We start from the raw sequence: 5,296 nt of genomic DNA, 5'->3' as shown, positions 1-5,296 counted from the left end.
AGAAATCCACAGCTATTTACAAGTGATTGGAGGGGGGGGGAGAGAGGGAGAGAGAGAGAGAGAGAGAGAGAGAGAGAGAGAGAGAGAGGAAGAAACCCTTTGTAAACTACAAAGATCACAGAAGGCTTTTAAGGCCTCTGGCATAGCGTGTGCAATGGAGACCAGGTGGCAAATGCTTCCTGTCTAGCCTGGGAGCTGAGAAGGATCCTTCCATTGGGCTTCCTTTGATCTTCATTTGAGACTTAATGAGCACGTAGGGCATTGCTGACACTCTAATTAGGATTAAAAATTAAATTCAAGGCTCATCACGTGGCCCCTCCTCTACACATCACTTCCTCAGCTCTACTGATCACAGCCATTAAACAAAAAACTATTTTTAAATGGCACTAATTTGCTGTAGCCTAAAACAAATGAGAGACAAATATTTTGTTAGAAAAACAAATCATGAACCAAACTAGAGTTTAGAGAGGGGAAAAAAAAAACCAACAAAACAATAACCTAGTTAATGAGTTCAAAGGGGAATTAAAGCCGAACCACTGTAGCTTCCAAAACAGTTGAACCAGGACGAAATTTGAACAGAAAAAAAAAATGTCCCCAAGGAAATCAAACTAATTCTGCATGCCATCCAAGGCCCTTGACTCGAAAAGATACCCTGCCCTCACCTTTTAGGTCTTCCAAACCAGGAATGGTGGCACATACCGGTAAACTCAGCACTTGGCAGGTAACGACGGGGAAATTGCAATTTAGAAGCCAGACGAAGATGCAGATCAAGACCCTGTCTTAAACTTGCAAAATAGATAAGTCAATCTGTAAAAAGGAATAAAAGTGTTTCCTCCTTCACTCCACAGATGTACCAAATGTCTTAGATTCACTGCCACTGGCATCGGAGAGAAAAGACAATTCCTTCCCTCCTAGCACACAGAGCACAGCACAGGATCCTCCCAGGAATCATGCACTCCCGACCAGCTCGGTCCTCTTCCAGTGCTCCTCTACCAGGACAGTGATCCCAGGGAAAGGGGACTTGGCACACCCACTGAAATATCAATGCTACCGTAATCAGAGCACCAGACCAGCAATGTAACCAAAGGGAAAAAAGGCCAGCAAACACGATCGGACCATAGAGGTCTCTCTGATGACTGTGGCTAGGTCAGTGGTTCTCAACCTCTTGGATCGTGACCTCTTGGGGTCTAACCATCTTTCTCATGGGTCATCTGAGAGCGTCAGCAAACATAGATATCTACCTTAAGATTCATAAAAGTAGCAAAATTACAGTTCTGAAGTAGCAGTGAAAAATAACTTTATGGCTGGTGGTCACCACAACATGAGGGACTGTATTAAAGGGTCTCATCAAGGTTGAGAACCACTGGTCTAGGTGGTTGTCCTGGATCAGCTCCTTAAGTCAGTAGAGAAAATGTCCTTTGACTGAAATCCAGATCCCACCCTTTATGACACACACTTACTTTTTTAAATGGTCTCAGTTGAGGCTGGCCCTTCCAGTTCTCCCCACAGGAATCCCAGTAAGTGGGAAGATGAAAGTGTTGCTTGTGGAGTGTAGATAGCCACCCCTATGCACTAAAGGGCAATCTGGAAGCCAGGCCCCTGTGGAGGACCCAGCAGTGAAACAGCCTGTCTGCATTTGATAGGCTGCAGCTGCTGCTGCGTTCCATTTATCTCTTACATGCTGAGCACAACCAGAACTGCCCATCCTTGGGGTCTTTGCCTATAAGCTGAACCCACTATCGTCACCCGTGAGCACACCATTGTCACCCGTGAGCATACTATTGTTACCCATGAGCACACTATTGTCACCCGTGAGCACACTCTTCCCTACTTGGGTCCTGAAGTCATCATCACATGGGTTTGCTTTGATGGTGGGTAGGAATGACTTGTAGGGTACACTCTGGGTATCTGAGTTCCCACCTAGTTGTCTAGCCTTCCCCTGTCTCCTGCCATCTTGGCTTGGGCCAAGCTCAGGGACTTATGCATGGTGTGTGTGTGTACCTAGCATTTTTTCCCTAGTGCTCCCTAGTGTCTCCTGCCTTTGGGACCAGTGAAGTTAGTATCTCAAGCAGTCTTCCTGTCCTGGTTTCTTCCTCATCCGATCCCTTGCTCTGATTACGTATGGAAGGAACAGACACAGGACGTGAGGATAGTACCACTGCCCTCACCTTTAAACACTGTCTGTCCTGCCTCTAGCTGTCACCAGGCTCATTCTGCAGGAGGGAAGAAGGAAACATTAGGCTGGGTATCTCAGTGAAGACCTGTAATACCATCCATCACTCAAGAAGTTGAAGCAGGAAGATTTCTGCCTTTCATTCCAGGCCAGCCGGGACCTCACAGTACCACGACCACGACCACCATCACCATCACCACCACCACCAAAAAGAATTTCCATGCTCAACTGAGGTACCAACCAGGTCCGTGGGAGCTGCTTGGGAATTTCCAGGCTACTTTCTGTTTCTCTGGCATTATGCTTTCTCGGAGTTTTTCAATGATGGCCAAGTTTTAGATGTAACCAAAACCTTCATTCTGACTTTACCTGTTTTAAAGTGTCTCTCTACAGCTACATCAGAAGCCCCTGGAAGGCAGGGACTCTGTGATACAATTTAGCTAGCTGGAAGATTTTTGATTGGCTTTATTTTGCAATTCCAGAATCATGCAACATTTCATTCTGTAAAATAAAATCAATATTCTACCAATCTGTCTAGAGAAGGTAAGTTTTATAGGTAGAGGAAGGCTGACAAAAGTCAAAGCAAAGAATATGGAAAAAATTTAAAGTTATCTTGCTTATCAGTCAGAGACCAGAAAGCTGGAACCACAGAAAAATAACTAAGTAATTAACTTGTTTGCATAAAGGTTTGAGCTGGCTAGATTTATGTCAATGATACAAGCTAGAGTCATCTGAAAAGAGGGAACATCAACTGAGAAAATGTTTCCATAAGACCCAGCTAATAAAATAAGGTATATTTTATTAATTAGTGATTGATGTGGGAGGCCCCAGCCCATTGGAGGAGGTGCCACCCCTGGGCTGGTGGCCCTGGGTTCTATAAGAAAGCAGGCTGAGCAAACCATGTTGACTAAGCCAGTAAACAGTATTCCTCCATGGCCATCAGCTCCTGCCTCCAGGCTTCTGCCTTGTTTGAGTTCCTGTCCTGACTTTTCTTCCTCCAATAATGGACTATGGTGTAGAAGTATAAGCGAAATAAGCCCTTTCCTCTCCAGCTTGCTTTTGGTCTCGGTGTTTCATCACAGCAATAGTAACCCTGGCTAGGACAAGATTAAAGTAAATAAAAGTCACTTCATTGTCTTAACATTGGTGCAGCCTCACTTGGCGCCTTTTCCTTACTTAGTTGTTTGTTTTATTTTTGAGGGAAGGTCTAATGTAGCCAGTCTGGCCTTGAATTTAGTATGTAACAAAGGATGATCTTGAACTTCTGATTCTCCTGCCTCCACCCCTCCAGGCCTGGTGTATGGTATGTGCACCAACACCAGCCTCTCTCTCTCTCTCTCCTTTTTTTTTTTTTAAGATCTGGCACTGATTGAGTGACTCCATTTCGAATTTCAGTCTGGTCTCTTGCAGCAGCCCAATGCAGGAACTGAGTCCAAAACAGTTTCATTTAACATAGTAACTTTGCTCTGTGAAAATGCCCAGCAGTTACATTGTGTCTATTATCCTTGCTCACTGCTTAAGGGTTTCCCATTCACCGCCCACACTGCTATCACAGTCTGCAGGGCAGACAGACACATGGACACTGCTCAGGGTCTGTTGCTCACAAGACACAGGTCATGCCCTCAGCCCTTACTCTCTATTCTTTACCCGTTAGAACCTGTGTTTCTTGAAGCCTTGATGGTCCTGCCTCATCCTAGCCCCATCCCAAGCAGCTTAAAGCTCATAACTGTTCATGCTATGAACACATCTTTGCTACCCTGTTCTTGGACCCAGTAGATGCTGAAACAGTAAGCATCCAGTGTATGCATGCTGCATCAGGCAGCAGGTATTCAACAATAACCAAGGAATAGATGAGGGCATCAAACACCTCAAAGGGTTTCTGTAGTAGGTTTCTCTATCACTTAGCACAAATGACAAAACATAAAATGACAAGCTTCACATAGCTTCTCATAGCTCATCTGTGTCGTGTATCATCTGTCATGGACTCCACCTATAGGAAAGGGACTGTGACTGCAGGAGACACTGCTGACCCTGTAGGCTCACATGTCTCTTTTTGTGTGTTGTTGGCTTTCGTTTTGTTTATTTTTGAAATGGGGTTTACATGGCTCTGGCTGACTTTGGTTTGTCCTGTAGCCTAGGCTAGCCTTGAACTCACGACTCTCTGGCCTCTGACCTCTTCTAAGGTGAGGCCAGCCCTCACTCTGCAGCTTTCTTCTCAGCCTCTCATGTGACCTTTTCTCTTCCTATAGGTAGGCTTCTTCCACAGGAGCAAAGCTCCTGACACCTCCATAGTCTTGTGACTTGCTGTGGTCACTGATAGACTGAGCCATATTCTCTCTCTCTCTCTCTCTCTCTCTCTCTCTCTCTCTCTCTCTCTCTCTCTCTCCTCTCTCTCTCTCTTCATCTTACATGCAAACATCAGAAGGGAGACAGCAAAATGGTTCAGTGGGTAAGGGCTCTTGATGCCAAGCCTGACACCTGAATTCATTCCCCAAATCTACAGGATGGAGGGAGAAAACTGATTCCCGTGTTTTTCTTAAACCTCCACACCTGCAGCACACATGTGCCCACTCACATACACACAAATAAGTGCAATTTTAGAAACAATTTTAAAGATCTTAAGGGAGGATGTAATTAGCTAAGCATGGATCCTGGGAGGGGACACTGATGAGATGACAGTCCCCACGTTAACATTGAGAAGAAAGGGCATCTTGAAGCAGCCTTGGAGGCTGGAGAGATGATGCTGTGGTTGAGAGAGTTTACTGCATAACCTGAGTTCTCATCCCAGCACCCATGTTGAGCATATTCTTGTGCTGACCTGAAACCCCAGCCTACTGGAGACAGGGTATCAATAGGCTTGCCAGCTGCCAGCCTAGCCAAAAAGATGTGAGTGCTAGGTTTAGAGAGAGACCCTACCTTGTAAGAGTTAGACAGAGAGTTAGCAAAGATGCCAGACACCCTCCTTTGGCCTCTGCATGTGTACATAGATGTGCACTCTCCGATACCTGTGCACAGACAGCTCTCTCATTACCTTCACACAGGGACACAAAGAACTAAGTAATGGGTTATAGATAGACTTTAGAAGGAGGAGGAGGAGAAGGAGGAGGAGGAGGAGAAGGAGGAGGA

This window comes from Mus caroli, chromosome 1 (assembly GCF_900094665.2).
Source record: "Mus caroli chromosome 1, CAROLI_EIJ_v1.1, whole genome shotgun sequence".
NCBI lineage: Eukaryota > Metazoa > Chordata > Mammalia > Rodentia > Muridae > Mus > Mus caroli.
This window is presented reverse-complemented; position numbering follows the sequence as displayed.